Genomic DNA, 16,225 nt, shown 5'->3' on the forward strand with positions numbered 1-16,225 from the left:
CCCTTTGTACTGTACAGCGCTGAGCCAACTATTGGCGCTTTATAAATACTGTATAATAATAATAATAATGAGGAGCAGTGGAGGGACAGGGAGTAGTAGGGTGAATTGGGGGGTGAATACCTGGCTGATGGTGTCCTGGTCTGAAGGTGGCACTCCTCTGATGACTCTCCTCTGCCTGTGTGGGCCCTTTATCCAGTGTGTGCTTAATTGGCCCCAAAACACACGTCCCTTTCAGCTTAAAAAGCTTCTGATGATTGAACCCGCCCTTCTCCCCTCCCCTCATTGACCCCGCCCTTCTCCCCTCCCCCTCTATGAGGTATGTGTAACATGAGTTCCTACAGCTTCAGCCAGGATAATTTACATGACTGGAAGAACATCAGTGGGGGGGTAACAACTGGATGCTTGTGTTACAAAATGTTTGTCCTGTCCCGGTATTTGGGGGTGTTTGTCCTGTCCCGGTATTTGGGGGTGTTTGTACTGTCCCGGTATTTGGGGGTGTTTGTACTGTCCTGGTATTTGGGGGTGTTTGTCCTGTCCCGGTATTTGGGGGTGTTTGTACTGTCCTGGTATTTGGGGGTGTTTGTCCTGTCCCGGTATTTGGGGGGGTTTGTACTGTCCTGGTATTTGGGGGTGTTTGTCCTGTCCCGATATTTGGGGGGGTTTGTACTGTCCTGGTATTTGGGGGTGTTTGTCCTGTCCTGGTATTTGGGGGTGTCCTGGTATATGGGGGTGTCCTGTCCTGGTATTTGGGGGTGTCCTGGTATTTGAGGGTGTTTGTCCTGGTATTTGGAGGTGTCCTGTCCTGGTATTTGAGTGTGTCCTGGTAATTGGGGGTGTCCTGTCCTGGTATTTGGGGGTGTCCTGTCCTGGTATTGGGGGTGTCCTGGTATTTGGGGGTGTTCTGTCCTGGTATTGGGGGTGTCCTGGTATTTGGGGGTGTCCCGTCCTGGTATTTGGGGGTGTCCTGGTATTTTGGGGTGTGCCGGTATTTGGGGGTGTCCTGGTATTTGGGGGTGTCCTGTCCTGGTATTTGGGGGTGTCCTGGTATTTGAGGGTGTTTGTCCTGGTATTTGGGGGTGTCCTGTCCTGGTATTTGGGGGTGTCCTGGTATTTGGGGGTGTCCTCTCCTGGTATTTGGGGGTGTCCTGTCCTGGTATTGGGGGTGTCCTGGTATTTGGGGGTGTTCTGTCCTGGTATTGGGGGTGTCCTGGTATTTGGGGGTGTCCTGTCCTGGTATTGGGGGTGTCCTGGTATTTGGGGGTGTCCTGGTATTGGAAGTGTCCTGGTATTGGGGGTGTCCTGGTATTTGGGGGTGTCCCATCCTGGTATTTGGGGGTGTCCTTGTATTTGGGGGTGTCCTGGTATTGGAGATGTCCTGGTATTTGGGGGTGTCCTGGTATTGGGGGTGTCTTGGTATTTTGGGGTGTCCTGTCCTGGTATTTGGGGGTGTCCTGGTATTTGGGGGTGTCCTGGTATTTGGGGGTGTCCTGTCCTGGTATTGGGGGTGTCCTGGTATTTGGGGGTGTCCTTGTATTTGGGGGTATCCTTGTATTTGGGGGTGTCTTGTCCTGGTATTTGGGGGTGTCCTGGTATTTGGGGGTGTCCCGTCCTGGTATTTAGGGGTGTCCTGGTATTTAGGGGTGTCCTGGTATTGGGGTGTCCTGGTATTTGGGGGTGCCCTGGTATTGGAGGTATCCTGTCCTGGTATTTGGGGGTGTCCTGGTATTGGGGGTGTCCTGGTATTGGGGGTGCCCTGGTATTTGGGGGTGTCCTGGTATTGGGGGTGCCCTGGTATTTGGGGGTGTCCCGGTATTTGGGGGTGTCCTGGTATTTGGGGGTGTCCCATCCTGGTATTGGGGGTGTCCCGGTATTTGGGGGTGTCCTGGTATTGGGGGTGTCCTGGTATTTGGGGGTGTCCTGGTATTGGGGGTGTCCTTGTATTTGGGGGTGTCCCGGTATTGGGGGTGTCCTGTTATTTGGGGGTGTCCTGTCCTGGTATTTGGGGGTGTCCTGGTATTTGAGGGTGTTTGTCCTGGTATTTGGGAGTGTCCTGTCCTGGTATTTGGGGGTGTCCTGTCCTGGTATTGGGGGTGTCCTGGTATTTGGGGGTGTTCTGTCCTGGTATTGGGGGTGTCCTGGTATTTGGGGGTGTCCCGTCCTGGTATTGGGGGTGTCCTGGTATTTGAGGGTGTCCTGGTATTGGGGGTGTCCTGGTATTGGGGGTGTCCTGTCCTGGTATTGGGGGTGTTCCGGTATTGGGGGTGTCCTGGTATTGGGAGTGTCCTGGTATTTGGGGGTGTCCTGGTATCTTAGCCCCCCAGAAATGTGCTGTGCAGTGAGAAGTACAAGCTGTGTACACCCCATGATCTCCCCATAGTCTGCAGACGATATAACGGTCACACACAGCAATCAATACCCACTTATTGGGGTCCTTTTCCCATAAACATGGAGCGGGAGACATTTTGGTGAAATTTAGAACTAACTTTGAGGTTACTTTATATATTTTATAGCCAAAACTACAAAATATTGTTTTTCTTCAAAATTTTCAGTTTTTTTTGTTTATAGCATGAAAAATAAAGAGCGCACAGGTGATGACATCCCACCGACAGAAAGCTCTATTTGTGTGAAGAAAGGACGGATATTTAGTTTGGGTGCAGCGTTGCACGACCGTACAATTGTCAGTTACATAAAGAGGCGTGGCCATGAAGGGGTGTACATCCTGCGTAGGGGGAGGGGATAAGGACACAAATTGGCGCTTTATTCTCATGGAGATCACATGGTTATTACTAGGAGGACACGGAAACATTTGCTGGGTATTGGAGCTTTTGTGAGATGGATGGATTGGATGGCGACTGATTTGTATGGAGACATAATATAGAGCGGGAGGAATCCATGGTGTATTGTCACATGTATGAATGCAGGATTGGGGTACTATCCGTGTATTAGGGGGACCAATGACACCTTGGCTAGTATTGTAGATGAATCTGGGGGCGTCGGGGGCAATCTTCTTATGTTTATGGACCTTTAGGGCAGATGTGATTTCTATGTATTTTATGGGAGATTTTCTCTGTATATTGGGAGTTTCCATCTTGTTGTATCATGAATGTAGTATGGAAGATGAGTCCTATGTACTAGGAATGGTCATTGGAAGGACAGAATAGGAGCCACATGATTGGCTGGCCAACCCCGTGACAGTATAGACTAGTGGGTGACATTGATTGAGATCTGCCCGCTGTGTGTATACAATCACCCGGCTAATGTCTCATATCAGGGGACAAAATGAGCCAGCATTCATATCAGACTAAGGGAAAATGGCCGCCGGAGAAGGGACAGGCGGGCTACAACAAAATGGAGGAGGGAGAGCTAATCCACTGCACTGTAATGTGATAACTGTCCGAACATTGATATCAGACTAAGGGAAAATGGCCGCCGGAGGAAGGACAAACGGGCTACAACAAAATGTAGGATGATCTAATCCACTGTAATGTGATAACTCTGATAATAGAAGTTTACGAGCCGCCATCGTCTTTTGTTTTTCAGTTTTTTTTCTCTGTTGTTTTATGCTATTCAGCTTTTTTTGAACCAGCACCATCTAGTGTCTGCTCTCCATACTGCAGCCTCTGTATAAATCTTTCAGGTGTCACTTCCTGTCCTGGGAACACTTTCCTCCTGTCAGCCATTTTAGATTGGCTTCCAGAGGGTCCTGTGATTGTCGGTCTCCATCCTGAACACACGGCCACCATAGGGCCAGCATGGGATCTTCTCCATGTCAGAGCACACGGGTAAGTCTGGTGGATCTCCTATTCCTGGTCCCGGCTCCTGTCCCTGCTATAGACGGACCAATCATCTGTGACCGAACCTTCCTCCTCATCATCGATGATCTGGGTGTATTATTATTATTTATTCCAGGTACTTATATAGCGCCGTCAGTTTACATCTATATTGTACATTCACATCAGTCCCCGCCCCCGAGGAGCGTACAATCTAAGGGCCCTAACTCACATTCATACATACACATACTAGGGACAACTTAGGAGACAATTCATCTCCCAGCATGTCTTTGTAGTGTAGGAGGAAACCGGAGTACCCGGAGGAAACCCACACAGGCACAGGGAGAACATGCAAACTCCAGGCAGGTGGTGCCATGGTTGGGATTTGAACCAACAACCCGAGTACTGCCAAGAGGAAGTGCTAACCACTCAGCCACTGTGCTGCCCCGTGCTGTATATATCTCAGCATCTACTTCTCAGTGTTGGTTTCCTCCTCATTGCCGGCCATTAAATGGGCCTCAGAATGGCTCCGGTATTCCCTCCTAGGAAGGACATTCAGGCCGATCTCCCACCATGTTCCTCTGATGTGTCCGAGACAGAATAACAGGAGAGACACCAGGAGAACCCGCTGGGACCTGACATTCCGAGAACCAGAGTTATGGTGGAGTATAGACCCTTCCTGAGATACTCCTCCCTGGGAACGATCATACCTCCGTACTCCTCTCCTGTACGTACCCATCACTGTCATACCTCCGTACTCCTCTCCTGTACATACCCATCACTGTCATACCTCCGTACTCCTCTCCTGTACATACCCATCACTGTCATACCACCGTACTCCTCTCCTGTACATACCGATCACTGTCATACCTCCGTACTCCTCTCCTGTACATACCCATCACTGTCATACCTCCGTACTCCTCTCCTGTACATACCCATCACTGTCATACCCTCCATACTCCTCTCCTGTACATACCCATCACACCTCCGTACTCCTCTCCTGTACATACCCATCACTGTCATACCTCCGTACTCCTCTCCTGTACATACCCATCACTGTCATACCTCCGTACTCTTCTGTACATACCCATCACTGTCATACCTCCGTACTCTTCTCCTGTACATACCCATCACCGTCATACCTCCGCACTCCTCTCCTGTACATACCCATCACCGTCATACCTCCGCACTCCTCTCCTGTACATACCCATCACCGTCATACCTCCGCACTCCTCTCCTGTACATACCCATGACCGTCATACCTCCGCACTCCTCTCCTGTACATACCCATCACTGTCATACCTCCGTACTCCTCTCCTGTACATACCCATCACCGTCATACCTCCGTACTCCTCTCCTGTACATACCCATCACCGTCATACCTCCGCACTCCTCTCCTGTACATACCTATCACTGTCATACCTCTGTACTCCTCTCCTGTACATACCCATCACCGTCATACCTCCGTACACCTCTCCTGTACATACCTATCACTGTCATACCTCCGTACTCCTCTCCTGTACATACCCATCACCGTCATACCTCCGTACTCCTCTCCTGTACATACCCATCACCGTCATACCTCCGCACTCCTCTCCTGTACATACCCATCACCGTCATACCTCCGTACTCGTCTCCTGTACATACCCATCACCGTCATACCTCCGTACTCGTCTCCTGTACATACCCATCACTGTCATACCTCCGTACTCCTCTCCTGTACATACCTATCACTGTCATACCTCTGTACTCCTCTCCTGTACATACCCATCACTGTCATACCCCCCACACTCCTCTCCTGCACATTATTATTATTACATCGAGTTTATATAGCGCCAAAGGGTTTGCTCAGCGCTGTACAATAGGGGGGGCAATATATGAAACAGTACAGCAACAACAAACCGCACATGAGGGGTTAGAGGGCCCTACTCTTTCAAGCTTACAATCTAGGAGGGAGGGGCTAGAGGTACAGGAGGAAGTGGCTGTGGGGGATGGTGTCAGGGCTCCAGGGTATGACCAGAGGTATGTGAACTGATGCAGGGAAACGCAGGCTTCAGATATGTTATAAACAATAAGACAATTTATTAAAGACTAACAATACAAACATAAACGCAGTGCACCAAACCCCAAGCTAACACAAATACATACAACAAGGTGAAACAAACCCAAACCTAAACTGATATAGATACACGGGTACATACACATATAGAGCACAACGTAGTCAGGCAGGCCAGGTCGATAACTATCGGGCAGGTAGGTACAGGAGGAGCAGGCGGAGAGAATGGTCAAGGTCACAAGCCAGGGATCAAAACAGGAGAAGTCAGCAGAGGTCAGGATCAGACCGGGTCGGCAACAAGTCAGGCAGAGGCAGGAACAGGACCAGGAACGCAGGTTACAAGATACAGGGGCCCATGGAAAAACACACACCAAGGCACAGACTGCAGGTCTGGCCATCCCTTAAATACACCTGCATAATCAGCTTCAGGTGTTTGGCTGGCTGCAGGGTTGAGTCTCTGATTGCTGAGAGCACCTGCTGGCCAGCCCTGGTACTGCAGCCCATAAGGCAGGTGAGTTCCACCATTACTGGCAAGTCCATTCCTGACAGATGGAGTGGTAAGAGGAATGAAGGGGAACGGCTGATAGGTGAGGCTGGGGTAGGCTTCCCTAAAGAGGTGGGTTTTCAGGGAGTGCCTGAAGGTTAGGAGGGAAGGATACAATCTGATGGATTGGGGTAGTGAGTTCCAGAGGATGGGGGAAGACCTGGAGAAGTCTCGCAGTCGTGCATGGGAGGAGGAGACCAGGGAGCAGGATAGAAGGAAGTCCTGTGAAGAGCGAGGGGTACGGGTAGGGTGGTACCTGGGAATCAGGTTGGTGAGGTAGTTAGGGGCAGTGTTGTGAACGGCTTTGTAGGTCAGAGTGAGTAGTTTGAATTTGATGCGTTGTGCAATCGGGAGCCAGTGGAGGGATAGGCAGAGGGGGTGGCAGAGGTTGAGCAGGAGGGGGGGTGGATGAGTCTAGCCGCTGAGTTCAGGATGGTCTGAAGTGGGGAGAGCCTGCACTGGAGTAGGCCGGTGAGGAGGGAGTTGCAGTAGTCAAGGTGTGAGATAATCAGGGAGTGTATTAGTAGTTTAGCGGTGTCTGGGGTAAGGAAGGAGCGTATCTCGGAGATGTTGCGAAGGTGGAGCCTGCATGTGTTTGTAAGTGATTTGACATGAGGTTGGAAGGAAAGGTTTGAGTCCAAAGTGACGCCAAGGACTTTGGCTTGCTGGGCGGGATTGATGGTGGTGTTGTTGGTAGTGATGGATAGAATGGGGGGGGCGTGGGCAGGGGGGAAAGACGAGAAGCTCAGTTTTGGAGAGGTTAAGCTTGAGGAAATGGAGCGACATTCAGTCTGAGATGTTGTTTAGGAGTTGAGTGATGCGGGCAGAGAATGTGGGGGTGAGGTGAGGGGTGGAGAGGTAAATTTGAGTGTCATCAGCGTAGAGGTGGTAGTTGAAGCCGTGGGAGTGTATGAGTTTGCCAAGGGAGGAGGTGTAGATGGAGAAGAGAAGGGGTCCAAGGATGGAGCCCTGGGGGACCCCAACAGAGAGGGGGAGGGAAGGGGAGGTTGCACCATTGTAGGAAACGCTGAAGGAGTGTCGGGATAGGTAAGAGGAGAACCAGGAGAGAGCGGTGTCTCTGATGCCAAGGAAGAGTAGTTTATTAAGGAGGAGGGGGTGGTCAACTGTGTCGAAGGCCGCGGAGAGGTCCAGGAGAAGGAGGACAGAGTAATCGCCTTTGGCTTTGGCGGTTAGTAGGTCGGTGGTGATTTTGAGTAGGGCGGTTTCGGTGGAGTGTTGGGGACAGAAGCCGGACTGTAGTGGATCAAGGAGGTTGTTGTCAGTTAGGTGGGCGCTCAGGCGATCGTAGACTAAGCGCTCCAGGAGTTTGGAAGTGAGTGGCAGCAGGGAGATTGGTCTGAGGTTGTTTGGGTCTGTGGGGTCCAGGGAGGGCTTTTTGAGTATGGGGGTGATATGCGTATACTTTAGGAGGGAGGGGAATGCGCCAGTAGAGAGGAAGAGATTGAAGATGTGGGTGAGGGAGCGGATGAGGGAGGAGTGGGGTGACCGGAGGAGATGAGAGGGGATAGGGTCCAGGGGGCACGTAGTGAGGCGGGCTTCTGAGAAGACCCTGGTGACTTCCTCAGTGGTAGCAGGGCTGAAGGAGTACAGTGCTGGGGGGGTTACGGTAGGCGGGGCCTTGGGTGTGGTGGGGGGGAAGTGCGGTTGCGAGGTCAGAGGAGGGGAGGGATGAGAGGGTGATGGGGGGGGGGAGGCTAGGTGGGGAGGTTGATTGCGAGTTGACTATGTCCTTACAGATTGCGTCAATCTTGTTGTGAAAATGAGTGGCAATCTCGTGGGCGGTGAGTGAGGTACTGAGTGGAGGAGGGGGGGGGGGGGAGCGAGCATGGAGTTGAAGGTGGAGAAGAGTCGGCGAGGGCAGGTGGAGAGGGTGTTGATCAGGTTTACGAAGTAGGCCTGCTTGGCGGCGTGGAGGGAGGAGGTGTAAGTGAGAGAGGCAGATTTGTAGAGGGAGAACGCACGAGGGGACCTGGTTTTGGGCCATATCTCTCCAGCGCGCGACTGCGATGTTTGAGGCATTTAGTATGGTCATTCTGCCAGGTTTGGAGTGGTCTAGGTTTGAAGTTATGTGTGGTTAGGGGTGCCAGAGAGTCTAGGGTAGCTGACAGTGAGTCGTTGTATGTGGTGGTGGCTAGGTCAGGACATGACAGTGGAAGGATGCGGAGGTTGCGGCTGGTGATGGTTTGGCGCCTTGGGGGGGGGAGTTAGGGGAAGGGGAGATGGAGAATGTGAGAAGGTGGTAGTCGGAGAGAGGGAAGAGGGTGTTAGAGAACTGGTTGAGGGTACAGAGGTGGGAGAAGACAAAGTCCAGGGTGTTCCTATCGATGTGGGTGGAGGATTGAGGGTACTGTGTGAGCGCGAAGGAGGAGGTTAGGTGGAGGAGTTGGGAAGTAGCTGGGCTGTTGGCGTTGATCGGGATATTGAAGTCCCCAAGGATGATGGTCTGTATCTCAGAGGAGAGGAGGAAGGGAAGCCAGGTGGCAAAGTCATCCAGGAAGCGGGGTATGGATCCAGGAGGCCTGTAGATCACTGCGATCCTTAGGGGGTGGGGGAGAAGAGCCAGATGCAGAGAGTCTTGAAGGAGGAGTAGGATAGAGAGGGGGGTTAGGGAGGACCTGGAAGGTGCTCAGCAGTGATAGGAGCAAGCCGACACCACCACTTCTGTGACCGCTCGGTCTGGGTGAATGGGTCCAGATGATGAGACCTCCATGGGTGAGTGCCGAAGGGGAGGTAGAGTCAGTGGCTTGTACCCAGGTTTCGGTGATCGCTAGGAGGTTGAGGGAGTGGGAGGTAAAGAGGTCATGGATGGCGGTAAGCTTGTTGCACATACTGATCACTGTCATACCTCCGTACTCCTCTCCTGTACATATCGATCACTGTCATACCTCCGTACTCCTCTCCTGTACATATCGATCACTGTCATACCTCCGTACTCCTCTCCTGTACATACCGATCACTGTCATACTTCCGTACTCCTGTACATACCGATCAATGTCATACCTCCGTACTCCTCTCCTGTACATACCGATCAATGTCATACCTCCGTACTCCTCTCCTGTACATACCCATCACTGTCATACCTCCGTACTCCTCTCCTGTACATACCCATCACTGTCATACCTCCGTACTCCTCTCCTGTACATACCCATCACTGTCATACCTCCGTACTCCTCTCCTGTACATACCCATCACTGTCATACCTCCGTACTCCTCTCCTGTACATACCCATCACTGTCATACCTCCGTACTCCTCTCCTGTACATACCCATCACTGTCATACCTCCGTACTCCTCTCCTGTACATACCCATCACTGTCATACCTCCGTACTCCTCTCCTGTACATACCCATCACTGTCATACCTCCGTACTCCTCTCCTGTACATACCCATCACTGTCATACCTCTGTACTCCTCTCCTGTACATACCCATCAGTTTCATACCTCCACACTCCTCTCCTGTACATACTAATCACTGTCATAACCCCACACTCCTCTCCTGTACATACCAGTCACTGTCATACCTCCGTACTCCTCTCCTGTACTTCCCGATCACTGTCATACCTTCACACTCCTCTCCTGTACATACCGATCACTGTCATACCCTCCACACTCCTCTCCTGTACATATTACCCACCATCGTATCATCTGCAACTCCTCTCTTACATTTACTACCTGCAGTTATGCTCTTCTTCTTAAATTGGGGAATAACTCGATGACTTACATACTTTTCAGACCTTGTGAAATATTCTTGGCTGTTTTGAAAATAATACACTTTAATTTGTATTTCATGATAAATCCTGCCTCATCTCTGCCTCTCTACCTGCAGCTTAACAATGAGGCGTGCATGCAGCCACTGATCTATTTCTGGCTTTTGTCTCTCAGTCATTCTAATGTTCATTTCTCCAAACGTCCTCCAGGACATCCTTCCTGAGACAGAGCTCCTCCCTCTGAGACATGAAACACGTAAGCACAGTACTATAAAAGGCGGACTGCCAGGCCTCCCTCCTGAGTTTTTAGTGTTTCCTCCGGAAGGATGGGTGCAGTCATCAAGGAACTGATTGTCTGGAAGCCCTGGGCCCTAGAGGTTGCTGGTGGATCCTGGTCTGGCTTACTTCCTCCTGCCCGACGTGATCCCTTCAGGGGAAGTGGGGCTGCGCTCCTGATGTCCTTCCATGCCTCAGTGGATTATAACCATCATCGGGGGTGTCCTGAGGGGTCCAGGACCTTTGATGCCTGTCGTCGTCCTTCCCGAGGGGGGGGGGGGGCTCCAGCATCCGATGCACAATGGGGCAGAGTGACTGCCAAGCAGGCGTGCAAGTAGCCGCAACTTCTGGGTGCTGTCCAGGAACCGGAAGTTCCGGCTGCGGTGACGTCATCGACAGGCGCCAGTGACTCGTGGTTCCAGTCTCCATATTGGCACAGGCAGCCAGTATGGAGTACAGATCCAGCAGAGCCTGTGGCTCCACACCAAGAGGGATGGATGGAAGGCGCTGGCACTTCTCAGGCAGACTCTGGTCCTTCAGGCACTGGCTCCTCTAAGGTAAGCTTGGGGACTCTGATCCCTCTTGATGACCCTGGTGGGCACACTTCCTTTTCTTGCTCCCCCAGCACAGTGGTTTTGTATGAGGGGCCCTGGGCAGATTATTTTCTGTATTGTGTCTTTTCTTGCTCATTGTAGGTTAAAGCCCAGGACAAGGTGCAGAGTCAGACCCCCAAGAAGAAGTGTGCAGTTTGTGCAGCTAAATTGGGTTCAGCTGGGAAAAACCCTTATGCCGCAATTGTGTGGCTAGCCTAATTAAGGATAAGTCATTTACAGCCTGCCATAAAGTGCTCACCTCCATTAAGGATGACATGTTGTCTACATTTCAATCCTTTTATTATTATTATTATTATACTGTATTTATAAAGCGCCAACAGTTCGCTCAGCGCTGTACATTACAATGGGAGACAATGCATGAGACAGAACAATAACAATACAATGTGATACCCGAGGGGTTTGAGGGCCCTGCTCCTTGGAGCTTTCAATCTAGGAGGGAGGGGATAGTGGTATGGGAGGAAAAGCTGTGGGTTGAAGTGGTAGGAGGAGTGGAGGAGATTGGCAGTTAGCAGAGGGTGGGGTAGGCTTCCCTGAAGAGGTGGGTTTTTAGGGTGCGCCTAAAGGAGAGGAGAGTGGGTGATAGTCTGATGGATTTGGGTAGGGAGTTCCAGAGGATGGGTGATGCCCTGGAGAAGTCCTGGAGGCGAGCATGGGAGGAGGAGATCAGGGAACTAGAGAGAAGGAGGTCTTGTGAGGAGCGAAACATATGTTTTGGGTGGTAGATGGATATTAGTTTGGTGATGTAGTTTGGGGCAGAACTATTGACAGCTTTGTATGTCAGTGTTAGCATTCTGAATTTGATCCGTTGGGCAATCGGAAGCCAGTGGAGGGATTGGCAGAGGGGGGTGGAGGACACTGAGTGGAGGCCAGTGGAGGGATTGGCAGATGGGGGTGGAGGACACTGAGTGGAGGCCAGTGGAGGGATTGGCAGAGGGGGTGGCGGAAACAGAGCGGTTGGTAAGGTGAATGAGTCTGGCTGCCGTATTCAGGATTGACTGAAGTGGTGATAGCCTGTTAAGAGGCAGGCCAGTGAGGAGGGAGTTGCAGCAATCGAGTCGTGATAGGATGAGGGAGTGGATGAGCTGTTTAGTGGTTTCTGGGGTTAGGAACGAGCGCATTTTGGCGATGTTGCGGAGGTGGAACCTGCATGAGTTTGTTAGCGATTGGACTTGGGGCTGGAAGGATAGATTGGAGTCTAGTATGACACCAAGTACTCTGGCTTGTGGGGTGGGCTTGATGGTGGCATGCTTGGACGTGATGGAGAAGTCAGTGGGGGGGGGGGGGTGTGCGGGCAGGGGGGAAGACTAGGAGCTCGGTTTTGGAGAGGTTCAGTTTAAGGAAGTGGAGTGACATCCAATCTGATATGTCGTTCAGTAGGCTGGTGATTCGGGCGGAGACTGAAGGGGTGAGGCGAGGGGTCAAGAGATAGATTTGCGTGTCGTCGGCATAGAGGTGGTAGTTGAAGCTGTGGGAGTGTATCAGTTGGCCAAGGGAGGAGGTGTAGATGGCGAAGAGAAGGGGCCCAAGGACAGAGCCTTGAGGGACCCCAACAGAGAGGGGGAGTGGGGGGAGGTGGTAGTGTATCCTTTAGATCCCTATTGGAAAAATGCAGTCGCCACTGGGTCCTTGGACCCAATCGGTGGATTTGTAGGTAGCAGATGCATTAAGAGGGGAGGAGGACCCGGAGGAGGATCCTAGGTCTCTTGCTTCCTCAAAGGTAGATTCAGGCTCATAAGAGGAGGACGGTGAAGTTTGCTGCTCCAGAGGTTCCAGGAACAAATTGCCCCTGGAAGATGTGGACAACCTCCTTAAAGTTATCTACGAAACCTTAGAAATTGAGGAGGAGGATGTTTTCCTATCTAAGCATGACCTCATGTATCAAGGTTTGCATGCTAGAAAGACTAATGTCTTTCCAGTCCATAGTTCCCTGGTTGATACCATTAAGCAGGAATGGAAAAGCCCTCAGAGGAAACCCTTTTTCTCAAGTAACCTTGAAAGGAGGTTTCCTTTTGAGGATAACGGGTCCCAGCAATGGAACAAGGTTCAGAAATTAGACACCCCCTTATCTAAAGTCTCTAAAAGGATGGACTTAGCATTTGAAGATATGGGGGCCATGAAGGACCCTATGTATAAGAGGGGTGAAGTCTTACTCCGCAGGGCCTGGGATTCCACTTCCATCATCTTTAGGCCAGCTTTATCGTCTACCTGTGTCACCAGAAATCTGGAATGCTGGCTTACACAGTCACATCTCTCGGCAGGGACCTTCAGGCAGCAAATACTGAAATATAGGGCAGCACAGTGGCTAAATGGTTAGCACTTCCGCATGGCAGTACTCGGGTTGTTGGTTCGAATCCCAGCCACGGCACCACCTGCTTGGAGTTTGCATGTTCTCCCTGTGGCTGCATGGGTACTCCGGTTTCCTCCCACACTCCAAAGACATGCTGGTATGTTAATTGGCTCCTGTCAAAATTGTCCCTAGTATGTGTATGTATGAATGTGAGTTAGGGATATTAGATTGTACGCCCCTTGAGGGTTAGGGACTGATGTGAATGTGCAATATATATGTAAAGTGCTGCGTAAACTGACAGCGCTGTATAAGTACCTGAAATAAATAAATAATTTCCTTTGCTGTTTAAAGCATTTGGTTTCCTTGTGGATGCCTCGGCCAAATCCGTTAAGCTAGCGGCTCGAAACTCTGCCCTAGTGAATTCAGCTAAAAGGGCATTTCGGTTAAAAACCTGGGCAGGGAACTCAGCATTCAAACTGCACCTTTGTGCCTTACCCTTTATTGGCGATAATCTTTTTGGTCCAGGTCTCGAGGAGGCTCTGGAATGTACGGCCCATAACAAGAGGACATTCCCAGAGAGTAAGAAAAGGCTTTACTCTAGTAGGGTTTTTATTTCCACCTTATTTCTATGGCTTCTTCTAGAAATAGAGATCGGTGGAAACAAATTCAGAAACTTACCCGAGAATTAGAATCACATTATAGGGCTCATGATGACAATCCATCTCTCCGTAACAAACCATGATATCGCAAAAGCATCTAGAAATGAATATTTTACTATCCCAGAAAACTAAAAAAGCTCTCCGCTGGTCGAAGGCCTCCTTTTTATTACATAGTAATTCAGAGTCTACTATGTTCGCACAGAAATTAAACCTTTCAATACGACCCCCACATATCTACAAGTTACGTACTAAATCCGGCAGTATCTCCTCTCTTCCTCGTGAAGTCCTGGGTATTTTTGAAAAATTTTATTCCACCCTATAAGCTCTCCCGCAACCAACTTCTGCTTCCTCAAATGGCTCATGGCTTGATTCTATCCCCCTCCCTGTTCTCTCACCCTCTCAGATATCCTCTCTCAATGCCCCATGCACTTTGAAGGAAATATCCTGTGTGATTAGCGCACTCAGAACTTCCACAGCACCGGCCCTGATGGGTTCATGGCCAGTTATTATAAACATTTTACCCCTACATTGGCTCCCTCTTTGGTGTCATTATTCAGTGATATTTTGCAGGGCGGTAAGTTTCCTGAGGAGATACTCTTGGCTAACCTGTCTCTATTACCTAAACCCCTGAAAGACCATCATTTACCTCAAAACTATAGACCAATCTCAGTGATGAACAATCATCTGAAAATATTTAGCCTCATTCTGGCAGATAGGTTGGCCCCTATTATCTCCTCTTTGGTCTCACCGGACCAATCGGGATTTATCCCAGGCAGACTTATCATGGACAATATTTGTCTCACATTAGATGTTATTCAGGACGCCAATTTGCATTCTAAAGAAGTTTTGTTGCTGAGCCGGGACATTAACAAGGCCTTTGATAGTGTCCTCTGGCCATACTTGTTTTCATTACTGCAGTAGATGGGCTTTAGTGATGAATTTCTGTCTGGTGTACATGCTTTGTACGACTCCCCCCAAAACAAGAATAGGACTTCCAGGCTGCAATTCTGTATTTTGTACACTAGGCGGATGTACCCGTCAGGGTTGTCCTCTTTCGCCCTTCTTATTGGTGCTTGTTTTGGAACCCTTGGCAATTGCAATAATCACACTCAGACATTTCTGGTTCCCCATTATTGGTTCACATTTCACAATTTGTATGTATGCAGATGATGTTATGCTTTTCCTTACTAAACTGTTGGTGTCATTGCCTGACTTCTGCTCATTATTGAATGACTTTTTAACAGTATCAGGTCTTACTGTAAATTTTACTAAATCAGTAGTTCTGCCTATTAATGTTCCTGATTCCCTGGGTGCATCTCTCTGCAATTCTTTTCCATTTCGTTGGGCCACAGATCAGATTTCATACCTAGGTATAAACCTCACCCCCAGATACTCAAAATTATTTGCTGCTAATTGGCCACCATGTGTGTCACGCCTCTCACCTCTATTGAAGATCTGGCATGGATCCCCTATCTCATTCTTGGCAGAGTCACGGCAGTAACAATGAATGTCTTCCCTAAATTACTTTTATTTAGATCACTCCCAATCCCTGTCTCAAAAACGTTCTTAGATCGCTTTCAAAGGATTATTAATAATTTTATTTGGCATAACAAACTCCCTCGTTTTACTTCATCGGTCCTCTACCGGTCACAATGGGCGGGAGGCCTAGGTCTCCCCAATTTCTGGCTTTACTACCTGTCAGCCCGTTTCGCACAGCTATCACAATGGGTGACTATTACTTCCCAGGTCCCATGGATCAGATTTGAATCTCAGTCTATACATCCATTCTATTTACCAGGTGTATTATGGTCCAAAATGTCCCCCCCACTCGTTATTGCTCTATAACTCCATTGTTGCCCAATCATTGATGTTTTGGTCCCGTTATAAACTTAAATTGAATCTTGTCTCCTCTGTCTCACCAGGTTCATCATTTTTTGGTGATCCAAATTTTATTACAGCATTCTCATCTTCACAGGTATTCCGTTGGTGGTATGATAGGTCCTTTATTAGGTTATCTGACTTTCAAAGAGGAGGATCTTGTATCGCTTTTGAGATGCTACGCATACTTTTTGATATTCCGCTTTGTGAATATTATCATTATCGACAGATTAGACATTTTTTTAATTCACATTTTGGTCTTACACCTTCATCTCCGATTTCATTTTTTGAATGTATTAGCCGTGACTCTCCTAGGGGCAGGGGTCTTATTTCAGATTTGTATCACCAATTTTTGGTTACTTTCTTTCCCTCACCCCCTCTTTATAGACAGAAATGGGAGGCTGATAGTCATGT

General features: G+C 49.7%; 1 protein-coding gene across 1 annotated transcript in view; it reads left to right on the forward strand.

Annotated features, from left to right (window-relative positions):
• Positions 1-3,693: 3,693 nt before the first annotated feature.
• The window catches only part of LOC149435346 (uncharacterized), a 28,979-nt gene continuing 16,447 nt past the window's right edge, over positions 3,694-16,225 (forward strand). Inside the window, exon 1 of the mRNA XM_089662750.1 lies at positions 3,694-3,782. The gene's annotated coding sequence lies outside the window, so the exon portion shown is untranslated. The remainder of the gene's footprint in view (positions 3,783-16,225) is intronic.

The sequence above is a fragment of the Staurois parvus genome, unplaced genomic scaffold, assembly GCF_062004578.1.
Source record: "Staurois parvus isolate SC_StPar_1 unplaced genomic scaffold, SC_StPar_1.0 ptg001532l, whole genome shotgun sequence".
Taxonomy (NCBI): Eukaryota; Metazoa; Chordata; class Amphibia; order Anura; family Ranidae; genus Staurois; species Staurois parvus.